The sequence below is a fragment of the Macaca nemestrina genome, chromosome 11 (genome assembly GCF_043159975.1).
Source record: "Macaca nemestrina isolate mMacNem1 chromosome 11, mMacNem.hap1, whole genome shotgun sequence".
Classification (NCBI taxonomy): domain Eukaryota; kingdom Metazoa; phylum Chordata; class Mammalia; order Primates; family Cercopithecidae; genus Macaca; species Macaca nemestrina.
Genome location: NC_092135.1, coordinates 12,824,954 through 12,844,562, shown reverse-complemented (window position 1 = coordinate 12,844,562; position 19,609 = coordinate 12,824,954).

Genomic DNA, 19,609 nt, shown 5'->3' with positions numbered 1-19,609 from the left:
AATGCTTTGCTGCTTAGAAATTTCTTCCACCAGATACCCTACTAACACCTTGGTTTCAGACTTATGGCCTCTTGAACTGTGAAACAATAATTTTTTGTTTGTTTTAAGCTACCCAATTTTTGATAATTTTTTTGAGGCAGCTATAGGAAACTAATATAGTATTTTTTCTTGTTTCATACTTTCTCTTCTTCTTCTAAGTTGTTGATTACATCTCTTAAAGTTTTTTTCTAATTCATGTATTCTATTTCTTTAGGCTCCTCCTCCTCCTCCTCCTCCTCCTCCTCCTCCTTCCTTCTTCCTCTTCTTCTTCTTTTGGCCTTTGACTTTTCTCTTGGTGATTTTTATCTTATGACTTGTGATCCTTGGTTGGCTGTGGAAGTTTAGGAGTGGAGCACTAAAAGTTAGTTGGAGGCTCTGTGTATATAGGGAGACTTGTTAACTCATGGGCTCTTCTGAAGATCAGTTAAGCATTAAGTCACATTTTCACTGGTGGGGCCTATTTACATGTTTTGTCCATGGGATCATTCAGTTTATTTTAAGAATTATCCCCCGATCTCCTGCCTTCTATTCATTAGCCAAGCTACTGGAATTCTTTGAACAGGGCAGGAAAAAGTATTGAGAATACATTCATTAGTAGACAGATTCTCCCTCAATTCTCTTATTTTCTCCTATGTCTCAGTGTCTCCCACAACAAACTTGAGATTGTGTTCCCAAGCCTGAAGATTCTCAGATTCAGTTTCCTCAAAAAGAAGGCTGACTCTCCTGCCAACGGTGTGGAATGACGGGGCAGGCTGGCTGCCTGGCTGCTCAGGATGTTGGAGGGCAGAGGCTCCACTATTCTATATACAACTATCCAATCAATTACCTTGTTTTCCGTCTTACACCTTGTGATGGTTAATTTTATGTGTCAACTTGACAGGGCCAAGAGATGCCCAGGTAACTCATAAAATGTTATTTTTGGACATGTCTGTGAAGCTGTCTCCAGCAGATATTAGCATCTGAATCAGTAAACTGAGTAAGGAAGACTGCCCTTAACAATGTGGGCAGGCATTATCCAATCCATTGAGGGTCTAAATAGAATAAAAAGGCAAAGGAAGTATGGGTTTTCTCTCTCTTCTTGAGCTGAGAGATGGAAGACATCCATTTTCTCCTGCCCCTGGACATCAGCACTCCTGGTTCTCCATCTTGCAGACAGCATATTATGGGACTTCTTCACCCTCCATAACTGTGTGTGCCAATTCCCATTATTCATCTCTATCTATCTATCTATCTATCTATCTATCTATCTATCTATCTATCTATCTATCGATCGATTGATCACTCTATCTCTATCCATCAATCTATCCGTTGTATTGGTTCTATTTCTCTGGAGAACGCTAATACATAGCTCATGTCTTTTTTTCCTTTTCTTTTTTTCTTCTCTCTCTCTCTCTCTTTTTTTTTTTTTTTTTTTAATTTGAGACAGAGTCTTGCTCTGTTGCCCAAGCTGTAGTGCAGTGGCATGATCTCAGCTCACTGCAACCTTCACCTCCCAGGTTCAAGCAAGTCTCCTGCCTCAGCCTCCTGAGTAGCTGGGACTACAGGTGCGCACCACCACGCCCAGCTAAATTTTTTTTTTTTTGTATTTTTAGTAGAGATGGGGTTTCATCATGTTAGCCAGGATGGTCTTGATCTCCTGACCTCGTGATCCACCTACCTTGGCCTCCCAAAGTGCTGGGATTACAGGCGTGAGCCCCCGCATCCAGCACCTCATGTCTTCTTTACAAAGCTTCACATTCAGAAGCTCTCAGCTTTTCCAAGGATATTAAGGGAAAATTGTATCTACTCTTAATTGGATCATCCAATTGAATTGTACCATTGAGCCTCCTAAGTTGGGCTTCTTCTACTCTGCTAAGCCAGTTCTCACTCTTCTACCTGCATCTAAAAGTCTGTTAAGGCCGGGCGCGGTGGCTCAAGCCTGTAATCCCAGCACTTTGGGAGGCCGAGGCGGGCGGATCACGAGGTCAGGAGATCGAGACCATTCTGGCTGACACGGTGAAACCCCGTCTCTACTAAAAAAATACAAAAAAAAACTAGCCCGGCGAGGTGGCGGGCGCCTGTAGTCCCAGCTACTGGGGAGGCTGAGGCAGGAGAATGGCGTGAACCCGGGAGGCAGAGCTTGCAGTGAGCCGAGATCCGGCCACTGCACTCCAGCCTGGGCAACAGAGCGAGACTCCGTCTCAAAAAAAAAAAAAAAAAAAAAAAAAAAAAGTCTGTTAAAATCTTTTGTATCTTGTTGTCTCCCCTCTGGTTATTTTAATCTTTGTTGCCTGATATCTCTTTATATTTTCTTTTGCTATTATTTTTATTGGGTGAGAGAATAACTAACTACATATGGTCAGTCAATGTTAAATCATGTTAAATCAAAAGTACACTTCCAGGTGGGAGAAAACTTTTGGAGTTGATAGATATGTTTATGATATTGAAAGTGATGATGGTTTCATGGATGTATACTTATCTCGAAACACATCAAACTGTATACATTAAATATCTACAGCTTTTGGCATGTCAATTATACCTCCATAAAGTGGTTATAAATGCTATAATCACCTAAGAAGTAAATACACATGAAGATGAAGAGCAGAAAATGAAGGTAAAGAAATCAATGAAGCAAAAAAAAAAAAGTATCCTTCCAACTTTCAAATCATAGCTCACATCTTAAAAACAAAACAAAATGTAAGCTAAACAAAGAACAGTTAAGTTTCTCTTTGGCCTGTGGATGTTTTGATTTCTGCCTCAGTTTTACCATGGAGGCAAAAACAGAGGCAAGGGATATATAGCTGACATAGCAGTGGAAACTGGAGCTGCTAATGGAATCAAGAAAAACTGAAAGGAGATGGCCACTTTGCAAGAAGAGGTTCACCCCACAGGAAGAGGGCCAGCCGATCCTTCCTTGCCCAAGACCTGGCATGAACAGACAGAGGACTGAATCTGCCAGAGGAAGCAAAGTAGTTCTGAGCCCAAGAGTGCTGCATAGGCCTCTTGGCAAGAGGTTTTATGGGGCTATTGTAAGTTGTCTATTTCAGTGTGATGAATTATCCCAAAATTTATTGTCTTAAAACTACAAACGATCATTATCTCACAGAGTCTGTGGGTCAGGAATTTGAAAGCAGTTTAGTTGAGTGGCCCTGGATTGCGGTCCCTTATAATCTTGCAGACCAGCTGTCAGCCAAGGATGGAGTCATCTGGATGCTTTCCCGGGGCTGGAGGTTCACTTTTGAGCTCACTTGTGTGACTGTTAGTCTAGGGAATTTGTCCCTCTTTGACTGTTGGTTGGAGGCCTCAGTTCCTCATCAGGTAAGCCTTTCTCCATGACATGACAGCAGCTTTCCAGGTCCAAGTGATCCATAAGGACAAGTAGGAAGGCTTTTATGGCCGTCTCCAAAGTTGAACACTGTCACCACCACTTTACAGTTGACCCTTCAACAACACAGGAGTGAGGGACGTCAACTCCTATGCCATGCAGTCAAAAATCTAAATGTAACTCAAACTACCCATAGCCTACTCTTGGCCAGAGCCTCATTGATAACATAAACAATCAACTAACACATATTTCATATATGTTATAAATTGTATTCTTATAATATGATAAGGTAGAGAAAAGCAAATGTTATTAAGAAAATCCTAATAAAAAGAAAATGTATTTACTATTCATTAAGTGAAAGTAGATCATCACAAAGGTCTTTATCTTCATTGTCTTCAAGAGAGAAGGGGGTGAATCTTGCTGTCTTAGGTGTGGCAGAGATGGAAGAAAATTTGCATATGAGTGGACCCTCACAGTTCAAACTCCTGTTGTTCAAAAGCCAACTGTATTTATTCCTTAGGAATGAGTCACAAAGTTCAGATTGCTCAGGAAGAAGGGAATTAGGTTCCACTTTTGAAGGAAGAAATATGAAGGAATTTGTGGACATTTAAAACAGCTGCATGGGCTTTTAAAAAAATTCCTTAGCATTTTGACATCTTTTGTTTTGTTTCAACCTTTTATTTTTCTCTTACTCACCTTATCTATGTGTTTTTTTGCTTAGAAGTCACCATGTAAAGTGGGAAATCAATTTATATTAAGCAGATTATCTTATTTAATCTTTATCGCTATCCCTTCAAAACTCACTGAGATAAGTATTGTCTTCATATATACTTATTCATTACATTCAACAAATATTTACTAAATGCATATGCTATTTCAGAAGGAGATCATAAAAGGCATGCAGTTCAGTTTATTTATTCATTCAACAAATACTTATCAAGTGCATACGCTACTTTAGGCTCTATGCTGGGTGCCAGGGTGTACTGTTGAATAAGACATGGTATCTGACCTCATCTCACTTTCATTTACCCAAGTTTCCATTCTTGTGGAAGGTACCTGAAGGGAAGTCAAGATACATGTCGAAGGTTACACAGGGGTATGCCACCCTACATTGCTCTCATCAAAGAACTAACAAGTGGAGGGAGGGAGGGAAATGGTTTCTTCTTGGGTATTCAGCATTGCTCCCTGCCAAGGAAAGGAGGTAGAGATGGGAGGACAATATTCGGTCAGGGAAAAGGCCATACATTTTTGCAAGCACCCGCTGGGAAGCTCTAGAAGGCAGAAGGACAAGATCCCCAACACCTCAGCCTTTGAACCAAGGAGTTAGCAACATGGGTGTCCTATGTAGGAGAAATGGGCCAAGTGTCTAAGGATAAGGATGTTTTTCAGCCTTCCTCACGTCATCTGTACAGACGGCTGTCCTCTCTGCCTCCTATGAGATTTAGCACGGCCTTTTCCTGGCCAATGCACCTAAGGACTGAGAGTCTTGTGACCTGGGGTCTTGGACAAAGAGCCAAGGTTGGTCTGGAAACTAAGATGCATGGACATTTAGGCAGAAGCTAGTGGCAAGTTTGAAAACAAAACTTGGATTGCATTGGGGGTTTTAGAGCAGAGGACTCCAGCGGAAGGGAGCAAGAAGCCAGAGGTGAAAGAGAGGAAGGAATGCTTATGTTTCCAGATGGGGTGGGCTGATTCTGAGGCTGCCGGAGCCTGGGTGGCTGTCGGGAGCTTTTCTGCTCTGTTGCTGTTGTAATTACAGCATCTGAAAGCTTGCGTGACATTGCTAATTTTAGAGAAAATGGGACACTGATATCTGTAAGAACACTCAGGCTTAGGTTGCTGATTAACGTTTCCACGTATCACAGAATCAAACCCAGAAATGGTGTAGGCATTAGGAAATATTATTATTAGAAGAATGTTCGTAATGATGGAAATGAAAAATGTAAATGCCAACTCTTTAGAGAGGTTTAAAGAGATTAATTGGAATAATAAAACAACTGAAGTCAAATTGGTTATGGAACTGTGCTTTGAAATGATAAATTCTATTTGAAGTCTGTTTTCTTTTGGAACATTCTTTTTTGGCTAAAATGTAAAAATAAATTAGCGAGGTGAGCTTCTCAAATCCATGAAGGGCTATAGAATATGGTATATGCTGACCAAGTATTTCTAATTTGTTGTAGGGAAAGACATTTTTTAAAAAGGAAAAGAAACTGTAATAGGAAGATCCCAGCCATATATATATAAATAATCTTGTGGGCAGAAAGTGAAACACCGAAATTGGTACTCAAACATCATTTGGAGAAAAACTTCTACAGAGGAACTGGAAATGTTATGCTTGAAAATAGGAACAATGGAATGGTTTTAAGACCACACCTGGAAATAGTAGAAACAAGAATAGAGTTAAGAAACAAAGAAAAAAAAAAAAAGATAGAGTTGGAGATAAGAAGTGAATAATGTTTAGGCTCAGAGTGAACATTACAAAGGGTTATTTGTTTGTTTTAACTAACAGAGAATAAGTCACAAGAGAAGAACTGAAATTCATCATTAGTCTTAGGGATAATAGCCTGGAAATACTTTGACCAAAAATGTGTTATTAGTTTCTCATCATTAACAATGCCACCTAAACTAATATACAGACACTTCAACATTTTTAGTTTATTAAAAAAAACTAAAATAGAATTTATTTTAGGGTTAAATTTGAAATCATGCAGACTATTACAAGCCCCCATTTCTGTAATTCATTAACTCTATAAAGAATTCATAAGTTATCATTAACTCTATAAAGAATTCATAAGTTATCCCCATTTTAGAGCTGAGAAAACAGCTCATCTCATAGTTTCAGACTAACATCTTATCAAGGTCCCTGACAATGTATTATTAATACTGTAGTTTTATAGTTCATAAGCTTAATTCCAAGAAAGCTGGAAGGAATATGAACTTTGGAGCTCCACAGAACTAGTTTTGACCTCTGCGACTTTGTGTACACTTTATTTTCTGTGGCCCTGGTCCCTCTGTGTAAAAGAGAATAATAGCGTTAACCTTTCTAGATTGCCATGATTAATGAGGCCATGCATGTATAGTCTCTTGGCACATATTACATGCTTGCTAGTACCTCTTCTCCTTTACTTTAGGGGGAAAATATGTAAAGATGGAAACTTACAATGTGATATGTTGTCACCACCCAAGTGCCGGGCCACAGCCTCAGGTCTAACCTCTAAGATTTATGCATTGAGCATGGATCTGAAAGGTCAGAACTCGTTGTTTTACTAAATTGTCCATGGACTCAGGAAAACGTCACAGGGAATCCTGCAGTGTTTTGGATCCCATGTTGAAGATATTAAAGAGAAATTACTAGGGCAATTAGGCTAAAAGAGAATATGCATTTAATATTTGTGATGCTTAGATAATACATCAGTTACTAATCAAGTCATTAATCATATTTTATAAAATATTTGCCAGCCATTATTAGTTTGGGAGAGTCACATACCTTTTCTGACCCTGTTTTCTCAGCTATAAAATGGGGATAACTTATGAATTCTTTATAGAGTTAATGAATTACAGAAATGGGGGCATGTAATAGTCTGCATAATTTCAAATTCAACCCTAAAATAAATTCTATTTTAGCATTTTTAAAGATAAACTGAAAAGGTTGAAGTGTCTGTATATAGTTTAGGTGCATTGTGAATGATGAGAAACTTATAATTTTCCCTTACTATAAAAATATGACCTCTAAATTTTGTTTCCATAATGTTTTCACTGAAAGTTTCAAATTTTAATTTTCTTATTAAAACGTATAGTTACACACACACAAAAAATCAAATGGAGATGACAATAGTGCCCACCACATAGGGTTGCTGTGAGCCCTGAACAAGATGACGTATATAAAAGTGCTTGGTAGAGTATCTGGAACAGAGTGGTCAATCAATCAATACCAGATAAAAGTTAACCAATTAAACCAGCAAAGAAACAAAATCCTCGTCCCTCTTGAAGTGTCTGAAACTCCTAACACTTTGTGACTGTTGGCTCTCAGCCCTGGCTGCATAATTAATCACAGTACAGTGAACTCTCCATTATCCGCACTAGTGAAGGGCAGAGGCATGGATAATACAAAACAAGGGACAATCTAAAAGTCATTTATATATTTGGCTTTGGAATGAAGTCAGAGAAAGGCACACACAAACACGCACACCTGTCATTACTGTCCTGGCAAAGGCTTCCCAATTGGGATCTCTATTGAGGCCTCTGGAGACTTCCTAGGGGCAGGAGGTGGGGGAAGGTAGCACTTGGCACTTAACAAAGGAGATACAGAATATACAAAGCACTTAAGATTTTTAAAAATATATGACATATAAAAATTGTCATTACTGTTATTAAAAATAGTTCCCTTTCAGACTCTTGACAGGTGACTCTAAAGGAAAAAAATCAGAATACAGGAGGCAGGCTGTTTCCATCCATGCCTCCCTTGTAACAAATAACATACTTTTCTGCTGCTCCACACTGCCCACCCAAAGAGAATTCTGAGCAGATTGAAGATGAAATATGATCCATTTTTATATTCCTCTAAAGTCTTTAAGAGTGCTTGGCACATAGTGGGAGGTCATAACGCGTCGAAAGTGTGAATTAATGTCTTTTAGGGAGATTTCTGTTTGGAGTGAGTGTTGCATTTTGACTTGGGATAGAGGTCTCCACCAGGTCTGAGAGCTCCCAAAAGTCACCGAGCAGCTCCATGTCATCTGAGATTGTTTTAGGCTGTTACCTTCTTAAGACCCTTTGACCCTTCTGGAGACATTACTCTAGTTCTTTTGTTGAAACACTTGACCTTGATAGTGAAGGTGGAGAGGGTTGGAGACAAAGAAGGTACAGAGAAAGATGTGATAGCAGCCTCACAACTTTTGTGTTATGGGTTTTCAGAATCTCCTAGGTGAAATCTCCATGTCTCATTGAAACTTCATTCATTTCACCAACATTTGCTTAGCATGTTTTACAGGTCAAGTTCTGTGCCAAACACCAGGAAAACAGATACTCTAAGATGGTATTATGATTGTTTATAGGCCTGTTTCATCTCCTAGAATCAGCTGTTTGTTGGTAAGAACTACATCTTGTTCATCTTTGTGTCCCTAGCACTCAGTACAGCACTGAGCTGTGAACTCAGTACTTGATGGAGATGAATGAGTGAGTAAACACAGTCATTTTCTCAAGGAGCTCGGAGCTGCAGGGGAGAAGCAGGGTATCAATAAATGCTTGAGGAACAGTACATGGGCTACTGTATCAGAGATTGCACATAGAGCCTTCATCTGTTTGTGTGGGCTAGGAAAGGTTCACAGAGGAATGGATGTCATGGGTCTTGAAAAGGCTAGAATTTAGCAGGTGAAGAAGAGAAAAGCATTCCAAAAAGATGGAATAATCCATGCAAATACATGGCATGTATTTGCATACATGGCATGGCATACATGCATTTCGGGTACAATCTGAAGAGAGTGTTTTCATGGAAGAGAAGTAGGAGAAGAGGGAGGAAAGATGGGCAGGAACCTGAGAGCCTTTCATGCCCTCATTCTTATCCATACATCACCGTGGATCACTTTATTAAAGGCTGCTTGTTGAATATTTTCCTGGGTCTCTCCAAAGTATAGGTGGCTAATCCTCTCAAGGACATTCCTTTATGCCTTCCCTTTGCTCTACAGGACCCAGACAGGGCAGGGCATGGAGCAGGCACACAGTCACACTGTGTGTGACTCCTGACCCTTACCATTTGGTTCAACTGCACTTTGTGCTGAGCTCTTGAGCCACCAGTTTATAGGGTTTTGACATAGATTATGCCTTGTCTGTGTCTTTCTCTCACTCATGCATGCATGCATGCATGCATGCATCCATCCATCCATCCATCCATCCATCCATCCATCCATCCATCCTTCCATGATTAGGAAAGACACCTATATTTTTTGAGTACATGTTTATTAATGTGTAGAGAACACAGCAGAGTTGGAGTCTCCTAAAACAGGACTTGCACTGGCTGGTGCCACCTATAGGGGTTCAACTGCTTGAGTTTCTTTTTCTTCCTTGTCCCGCACCACCCCCTCCCCACCTGCCCCGCCCCATCCCTCTTTGAATAAATGAAGATGTTGAGGTTCTTCTATCGAGATTCCACTTGCTGATGCTAGATAGCTAAACTTTTCATGCAGAGAAGCCATCTACAGGGGCAACAGGCCAGGGTGGGGGCGAGGGGGAGGGCCTGAAAGAAGTTGCCCCCCTTCTGTTGATCTCCGACCCTCTTGAAATCTGCGGCATCTCCCGGGGTCACGAGGCTGCCTTAATATCCGCCCCCAACACTAAATATTTAGTGCAGGGCAAGGAGAGGCAAGCGAGGGAGGGAGGGAGAGGGGGAAGCACATGGCCCTGCGTTGGCCTGTTTGCCTCCCATAGTAAGAGGGAAATGAATAGAAAACACCCAGGCACAATATAAATATTTCCTATTATGGAGAAACTAAAGTCACAATGGAATCTGTCATGCTTGTGATATGAGAGATGGACAATATTTCGGGGCTGCTGCCATGCTGGCACCTGAATGGAGTTTATATTTTGTTTATGGAGCTGAATCCGAAGCCTTTTATTTTTTTGGCTCGGCCTGTGTAATTCTTCTTCATGGGAGCTCGAAATGGCCGCGGAGCAGCTCAATATTCCATTTATTTTATTTATAAAAGAAATTCAAAGGCTGAAAAGATGAAGTAATTGACTTACTGGGATGACAGTTAAACCCACTAAATTTAATCTTATCCTCTCAAGTACAACATATCGCGCTTACAAATTATCGCCAGCCACCAGGCAGCCCCGCGCTCCTCACCTAATGCAAATGGAATGGAGGCCTCTGTTATTGTATTATCTGACTTTACTATCAGCATTAATCCGGCTTAGCTCACTTAATGATGCCACTTGTGGCACTCCGAAGGCAGCGGAGAAGTCTATAAACTACTTCCATTAAAATGCAAATCGGGCCCGCCGAGAAAATAAGTGACACAAAAAGTGGGCGCCGCGCGGCCGCCGCCCGCGATGGCGCTGATGGCTGATGCCGCGATTACGCCGGCGGGGGCGGCCCGCGCGCCACGAACGTGCCCGACAAGCCGCGCCGCTTAATTTCTGAAGAGATTTATATTTTTTTGTTGTCAGGAAATGAACAAATACTTATCAATGTAAAAACTGCTATCTCCGATCTCCCCGCCAGGTTTTTCATACTGATATTATTTGCACCCCGTAACACAGGAAATGAAAATCTTCTCCGCCTTTCACGTCGCCGCTGCGCCTTCAAATCCTCTGCGAGCAGACTGGGCTCCCCCCCACAGGCCTCCTCCCGGGCTCCCTCCCCGACAAACAGAAAAGAAAACTTTTGTGGGCGAAGGAGGGAGACATTCCAAGGCTCCGGCTTTCCCCAGCCGATGTGGGTTTCGGGGCAGCTCGGGCTCCCTTCTTTCCAGCGCAGGAAGAAGGGGCGAGGGAGGAGGGGCCGGGGTGCTGGCACTCAACGGTAACATCTGTTTTACTTAAGCAGCTTGATTTCGTTTTAGGATGAAAAAGTATTCCCTTTCAGCATGAGGAATCATAGGCCCTGGGGCTTGTATTGATTCAGAACAAGGCCTAATAAAACACTAGCAGGTGATTTAGTTTCATGTTTTGATTCCTTTGTTTAAACAGTTTCTCTCAGGTTCTCCTGTGTCGGCCCTGGAACCCCAGCATCCCTCCTTTGATGTTGGAGGGACACCCGGGCCGCCGAGCTCGCCCGGCTCTTGTGGGTGACTTTGTGCTCTTGAGGGCACAGCATTTCCCCCACCCTCACCCGGCGAGCCCAGACTCTGCCGTCAGGCTCTCAAATCCTGCAAGGATTTATGGTCCTCATGGAGGGATCAATACTACATTTTAAATATTACAATACCTTTTATTGAGACAATTATTACAACACAAATATTTTACCCTGTCACGGGACTCATTTAAAATTGCTTTTGACCGTCTTACTGGTGGGCTTCCGCGGCCCTCTGTGTTTCCCACTTCTGGGAGGAGTCATTGTGCTCCCGGGATGGACTGGCCCCGCCCAGGAGGCCTGGGAAGGAGGAGGATGCAGCTTGGGAGGACTGTGGGGGCACCTGGGGAGGGCTGCAGAAACTGGCTCTTGCCCGCGTGGGAGGGTTGTTCTCACTCCTATTGACTCTTCCCTGGACATATTAAAAAATATGTCCACAAAGTTCTCTCTTTCTTGGATGTGCACCCCTTACAGGAGAAAGGGGGAGTCTATGCAGGTGAAGCTAGGATTAAGGACGAAATTATCACGGAGCCCTGGGACAGAGCCACAGACCATCTTCTGTGAATTTGTCAGTCCTCTGTATATGTCTGGCTGGTCTGCATTTGCTACGTCGCCTCCTAACTCCTCCTGCCTGTTTTTATTTCCCTCCCTTTCTGGACTGGAGGGAACTGCATCTGATTTTCAGACAGGCAGTGCCTAGGATAAGCTCTGGCCTCTGCGATAGAGATACATAGTATGTGTTCAGTGAGGGTTTGTTGAATGACTGAAAGAATAAAAGCTGGCTGGGCGCGGTGGCTCACGCCTGGAATCCCAGCACTTTGGGAGGCTGAGGCGGGTGGATCACGAGGTCAAGAGATCGGGGCCATCCTGGACAACATGGTGAAACCCCGTCTCTACTAAAAGTACAAAAATTAGCTGGGTGTGGTGGTGGGCGCCTGTAGTCCCAGCTCCTCGGGAGGCTGAGGCAGGAGAATCACTTGAACCCTGGAGGCAGAGGTTGCAGTGACCCGAGATCGGGCCACTGCACTCCAGCCTGGCAACAGAGTGAGACTCCATCTCAAAAAATAAATAAATAAATAAATAAATAAATAAAAAGAATGAAGGCTGTGTTATGTCTGAATATTTGTGTCCCCCCTAAAATTCTTATGTTGAAACCTAATCCCCAAGGTGATGGTGTTTGGAGATGGGGCCTTTGGGAGGTGTTGAGGTCATGTGAATGGAGCCCTCATGAATGGGTGTTTTTTACAAAAGAGACCCTACAGAGCTTCCCTGATCCCATCTGCCATGTGAAGACACAGTTAGAAGCACCAGAAAGCCACCATTCTCCAGATATGAAATCCACCAGTACTTGGATCTTGGACTTCCCAGCCACCAGAATTGTGAGAAATCAATTCTGTCATTTATAAGCTACCCAGTTTTAAAGTGCTCTGGTGCAGCACCCTACACAGACGAAGACAGGAAGGAATGGTATCTTATTTTTACCCCCTCATCCCTGCAGAAGCTGAAGAATTGCCTGTGAACAGCTGGTGCGCATCCATGGGATACGGTCACAAAGACTCATTCAGGTTTTGCTTGGTCCACCTGAATTTTGTTAGCCCCATGTGATGCCAGCATGGAGTCACACCTGAGTTTGTACCCTGGTTTCTTCACTTCAAAGCTGTGTTTCTTGAGAGAGATACTGAATCATTCTAAGCCTCAGTGTCCTCGTCCCTTAATTGGAAACAGGATACCTGCCACATGGAGCTATTGAGGGTTTGATGAGATGATGTGTGTAATGGTTCTCAGAGGAAGCATCCAAAAAACACTCCTTTTCTGTGAGCCCAGCTGAGATGGTGTAGTAACAAGGGCTCAATGGCTGCTCGGTACCAATTCATAAAAAAACAAAAAAGCGAATGCAAATCATTTTCTCCATTAAAATCCAAAATGGGCCAGGCTCAGTGGTTCATGCCTGTAATCCCAGCACTTTGGGAGGCTGAGGTGGAAAGATGGTTGGATTCCAAGGTCTAGGAGTTTGAGACCTGCCTAGGCAACATAGCAAGACTCTGTCTCAAAAAAAAAAAAAATCCTAAACTACTTACATTTTTCTTTTCTTAAAACTTTGGCACATGCCTTCTGTAAGTGGTTGCTGTGTAATGGAATTGAATATATCCGCGTTTCATAGTGTTTATCTACTCATTCATTATTCCACAAATATTTATGGTGTGCTCACCATGTGCCAGGTACAGAATACGTAATTGGATATAGCAGTGAGTAAGACAGACAAGATGAGGATACCTAGGGAGCTTCTATTCTAGAGAAAGAGGCAAAGAAAACAAGCTAACAAGCAAATACAGACTATAATTGCAAATTGTAAGAAATGCTATGAAGAAAATGGAAAGGGTGACGTGATAAGGAATGTTCCACCTAAAAATTACGATTTCTGGGCAATTGACCTTGTGAACAAGCATGAGAATAACAAGTGTATGTGTGACACCCAGTCAGTACCCAGAACAGCTGGCTCCAGTTAACTATTGCTGTGTAACAAAACACCCCAAAACTTAGTGACTTAAAATAACAACATTTACTTTGCTTGCAAATCAGCAATTTGGGCAGGGCACCGCGGGGACAGCTCATCTCTGCTCCACTTAGCATCAGCTTGTGGGGATCAAAGACTGAAGGTGAGGTCATCTGGAGGCTCTCTCATTTACATGTCCGGAGGCTGATACTGGCTGTCAGCTAGGACCTCAGCTGGAGCTGGGGCTGGAATATGTGGCCCTTCCACCAGGGGGCTACCTGGCTGGCTTCCTTATGGCCTAGACGCTGGGTTCCAAGGGCAAGCATCCTAAGAGTAAGAGAACCAGGCAGAAGCTGTATTGCTTTTTGTGATCTAGACTTTGAAGTCCACGATGCCACCTTTGCCACATTCTGTTCATTAGAGGTCACTGAGGTGAACCCACATTCAAGCGGAGGGAATAGACTGTTTTCCCATAGAAGCAGTGTCAAAGAGTTTGTGGACATAATTTCAAACTGCCCAAATCCTCAGTTGAAGAGATGAGAAGCATTAGTTTTGAAAACATGATCAAACACACTTGACCTTCACATGCCATCTCACTTACCAATAGTTTTTTATCCCTTTGGTCTATCTCCAGTCTACCCACCCTGCCATGATGACAGAACTAATTTTTCTGATCATGCCCTGATGGCTTGTTTTTCGTTTTGTCCCTCTCTCCTTCCATGGCCCTCAATTGTGCTAGAAAAAGCCCAGATTTTTATCCATACATTCACAATTCTTGCATATCTGGCCTTAGTCTCCTTCCCGACTTCATTTCCTAAACCAGTGAAGGAAGACTGAAGGCTGAAGGCTGAATGTAAAGACAAGACCACTTCAACCATGTTAGTCCACTTATTTACACCTAAATTACCGATGGTGTGCATTTCTTTGTCTGCTACTTTCTCCATCTGATTGCTCCCCAGCACCCAAATTCTATTTATTCTTCAAAACTCAGTCCAAGCTTGTCTCTTACATGAAGGTTTTCCTGACCAAACACCATTAATAACAAGCAATAGCTGATATTTATTGAGTATCTAACGTATGCCAGCAATTTTACTAGTGACTTTGCATCTATTTTCCGTTACTTCTCACAACCACCTTGCAAGTTTCCTATTTGCTCATTGAACAGATGAGAAAACCAAGGCAAAGGAATTTTCTCTGGGTTGTCCAGCTAGTAGTATGAGATGCATTTGGGATTCAAATCTGTCCATCTGCCTTGAATCCAACACAACCTCTATAAGGTAGAAAGTGATAAGTAGTTAAGTCATGAAGGAAAAGCACTGGATGGTTCAGAGGTCTCATTTTGGGGGAGTTGAACTTATCAGGAACATGAACGTCAGTGACTTGGTGTTACCAGAGAAGTAAACAGACCTATTTCAGTTTGAAAACTTGTTTGTCTGTTGGCTGCATCACACTCTAGTCAGCTGTGCTCTGAGGAGTTTTCACAATTTTGTTTGGCCTCCTAATCACCAACTTGCAAATAGTGCCTTAAGGTCATGGGGTGTTTAATGGTTTAATGATAGAGAAGAATGGGCTAGGAGTGAGGCAGCTGGGCTGTTTGGTCTACTTCTGCAATTTTGAAACAGATTCTTATTGGGCTATATAAAAAAATATGTCCACAAAGTCCTCCCTTTCTTGGATGCGTACCCCTTACAATATAGCTTTGCTGCCTTTCCTCAGAAAAAGGAGGGGATCTGATGTGAATTGGCCTGACATGAACTTGCTTTGCCCAATTGAATGGGAAGGAGCCATATCATCAAAGTTCTGAGACTATGCCTTAAAGAGCCTTGCAGCCTCCTCTTTACCCTCTTATAACTCTACTCTGATACTGCCATGCTAGGAAGAAGCTGGGATGAAGACCAAGTAGAGAGAGGCCCAGCCATTTCTGTTCTCCCTATTGCCCTGGCTGAACTCAGCCCCACCTGAAATCTGTTGAGTGAAAACTGACCAGCCAACCACAGAATCTTTGGAACAGGTAACCTGTTGTTAAAGCCACTAGCTTTTGGTATGGTTTGTTACACAGTAATAGATAACTGATACACATGGGTGAGATTCCACTAGGGAAAGGGAATTTGAAGAGCCTTTGAAATATATGTATGGAAAGGGGCTTTGCCTGTGGAAATTGAATGGAATGGGATGAGAGAGAAGGCTCATCATCTCCAGGAAGTCAATAATATTTGAAGAAAACAGGCACATGAAGAATGTTCAAACCAAGAGTTAATATTCAAATAGTGAATAAAATGAGAATCATAGAATTAGAAACTCCAGGCCTGGGAGAGCCTTCTGTAACCAGGTGTTTCAGGGATGACAAATAGGTTTCAGTGTTTACCCACTCCAGTGGATTAGTTGTGGCTGCCCGGAGCGCTATGTTAAGAATACTGAGGCTTTGTCCATTTTCAACAGAAAAGAGGGCTGTGATCAATTAGTGATGTCTGCCCTGGGTGCAAATCTTACTTCAATTATTCAAATGGGCAAAGCTCTTTCCAGTCTCAGCACCTTTTCCCATGCTGCACACTCTATTTGGAATAGTTTCCCCACTCCACCACTGTTTCTCTAACTGGTTCCAAGACAAGATCTCTCTCTGTTGACCAGGCTGGTGTGTAGTGGTGAGATCATAATTCACTGTAAACTCGAACTCCTCCATTCAAGTGATCTTCCCACCTCAACCTTCTGAGTAGGCGGGACTACAGGCACACACCACTACACTGGGCTAATTTTTTCTGTAGAGTCAAGATCTCGCTATGTTGCCCATACTGATCTCAAGCTCCTGGCCCCAAGTGATCCTCCTGCCTCAGCCTCCCAAAGTGCTGAGATTACAGGCATGATCCACTGTGCCCATCCCATCCATTAAGTTTCCATTTTAATGTCACTTCTTTGTAGAGGCCTTCCCTGCCTGATGCAAACCACTTCTATTAATGTCTCTTGGTTGCATGCCTCATAATTTGCCATTATATGTATGTGTGTATTTGTTTTCTCACCCTTTTCTCACAACACAGTCATTTAACAGCAAGCTTCCTGAGGGCAGGACCCTGTCTATTTCTTCTCAGCTATTTACCTAGTACCTGGTATAGTGCTGAAGTAGAAGAAGTGCTTAATGCTATTGTTGAATGGCTGATTGAGAGATGGCATGGATACTGAGTTTGGCCATCCTGAGCTAGATCAATTTCCTCTTCTAACTTGGAATGGTTAGGTCACATGTCTGGAACACATAGTCTGTCAAGCTACAAACTCCCAGTTCTGTGCTTTTTCTGAAACATCAGTTCTACAATGCACACAGATTTTGTTTTGTTTTGGTCTGTTTTTGAGACTGAGTCTTACTTTGTTGCCCAGGCTGGAGTGCAGTGGCATGATTTTGGCTCACTGCAACCTCCACCTCCTGGGTTCAAGCGATTCTCATGCCTCAGCCTGCCGGGTAGCTGGAATTTCAGGCATGTGCCATCACCACCATACCCTGCTAATTTTCATATTTTTAGTAGAGACGAGGTTTTGTCATGCTGGCTCGGCTGGTCTTGAACTCCTGGCCTCAAGTCATCCACCAGCTTCAACCTCCCAAAGTGCTGGGATTACAGGTGTGAGCCGCCACACCCAGCTCACACAGACGTATTTTAGAGACTAGAAGCCGCAGGAGAAAGAGGCAGACATTGTGCTGAGAGACTGAGATTTTGCTGGAGCAGCTAGCCAATTCAGATACTTATCAACCTACTGACCGGGAGAAGTAATGATGTTCCATCAAGGTGACTATCAATTTTGTCACTTTAAGCTGATGTTTGGCTGTGATCTGACAGGTGCTGTTGGTAATACCAAGTTGTTGTCATGCAAGAAATATTTTGCATTAGGCTGTGTCCCTGCGCCCTCAACACAAATAGAATATTCAGAAGTTGAATGAATGTGTGGGTGTAGAATCCTGTATCCAAGGGGAGAATGTTCTAAATATAATAAGACATTTTTGTGACCCCAAATACCTTTTGAGTGTTAATGTTTTGAAAAGAAGATAAATTAAAGATGAGTAATAAAGACAGGTAAGATATTTTGTCTCACTCTCAAAGTTAAAAGCGGTAAAAATAAATTAATTGACATGTGTCCAAAGCAATCACCTATTTGATGTGGGAACCCTTCTGTGTTGTCCTGGAACTTCCACAGGTGGCAGAGACATTTCACTCTTTGCAAGGCCTTTTCTTATTAGGGATGACCAGTGTTTCCCTGAGGTGACCGGCCCATTCATTGGGCTGCAGAAGAACTGGGCCACAGAGAGAGAATGCACTTCCTTTACATGTGCACTGAGCAAGAAAAGAACATTTGGCAAATTTCTGTGACAGGTGGAGTGATGGTGACCATTTGTGGGCTTTAAGTAGTGACAGGACACATTAAATTAATTTTGATATTTTATAGGTTAAAACCTTTTATTTCGTCTTTATGATAAATGTTCTCTCCCTAGCTTTACCCTCTAGGACAGAGGTTGGCAAACTTTTTGTAAAGGAACAGATTGTAAATATTTGAGGCTTTGTGGGCCACAAGACTTTTCTTGCAACTCTGCTATAGCAGTTTAAAAGTAGCCATAGACATTACGCAGAAAGAGGAATGTGGCTGTGCTCCAATAAAACTTTATTTACAAAAACAGGTAGAGGGCCGGATTTGGCCTGTGGGCTATAGTTTTCCAGTGCTTGCTTCAGGAGATTGGAGTCGGTGCCTTTTTTTCGCCTGTGAGAGATGGAAACTTTAGTCACTAATTTCCAAAGACTGCTTCTTGCTTGCAAATATGTAATTAATATAAGCAGCAAAGTATAGTCAAATTTCCATGATTTTACATCTACTAAAACAAAAAAGATTAAGTTCATTGTGCCTTTAAAATGAAGGAACAGTATCTAATCTGAAAAACTGTTAAAAAGTTAAAATGATGTATAATTTCCAAATTCTGCTTCTATGCGGCAGCCCTCCCGCATGTGAAATTGTCCAGTAGAATAGCAATTATTTCCCACTGATGAACCACAAATGGGCTGAAGATATTTGCATACCTTTTTACAGACAATATACACCAGCACTCTAACCTCTGATTCTTCTTACCAAATTCCATTTAATTTGTCATTAATTAGTAAATTGTTATGTGAAATGCTGCAAAGCTTCTTGGGTAAAACGGCCAGTGTGATGATTAGTCTTTTGGAAGCTATCTGAAATTGTTAGTACTGAGCAATTTCCATGAAAATAGAAGGGTCTTTGGAGCTGTTCTTTTAAAGTAAGAATAAAATGAACCAAATGGGGAGAACAAATAAAGGCAATAATAAATCAAGGACAAAAGACGGGAAACTAGTCCCCAAAAAAATATCTAGGCAGAAACTATAGTAGCTTCTTTTTGCAAAGAGTAGGTACTTCTTCAACTTTCTTTTCAAGGTGCAATAAAAACAAAACAAAGTTAAAGTGAGTCCAAAAGTAAACTTTCAGAAGTCCAGTTAGTATCTGCTTTAAGAATCTTCAGGTCTCTGAAAGCCTTTATCTAAGAGGATGGGGAGGGGGGAATGTTTGCCAACTATAGGTCGGTTCTTTCCTTCTTTAAGTTACACCCAGTGTATGTATTTGCATTTATTTTGTCAGTTGCAGAATCATTGCTTTGAGTGATTGTCATTGTCTACATCTTTCTTTCTCTCTTTTTTCTTACTTGCTTGCTTTCTTGTTTTCTTTTTCATTTTCCTTCTTCTCTCCCCTTTTTTTCTTTCATTTAAAGCCAGGCAGAATGCACCTTCCTGATAGAAGGGATTTTGCCTTCAAGTTGTTTCCAGTGTTTAATTCCTCCTTACTGTCACCTCCGGAACCAAGTCCAAATGAAAGGCGAGCCTCTTTGACCCTCTGCCCTCCCTTTCCTGCCTTCTCTTCTCCTGGGTTTCAATGGTTGATTGAACGGTGTGTTAGGTTCACTGAACTTGGTCTTGGCTTCGGTTCCAAGTGGGGACAAAGTCTG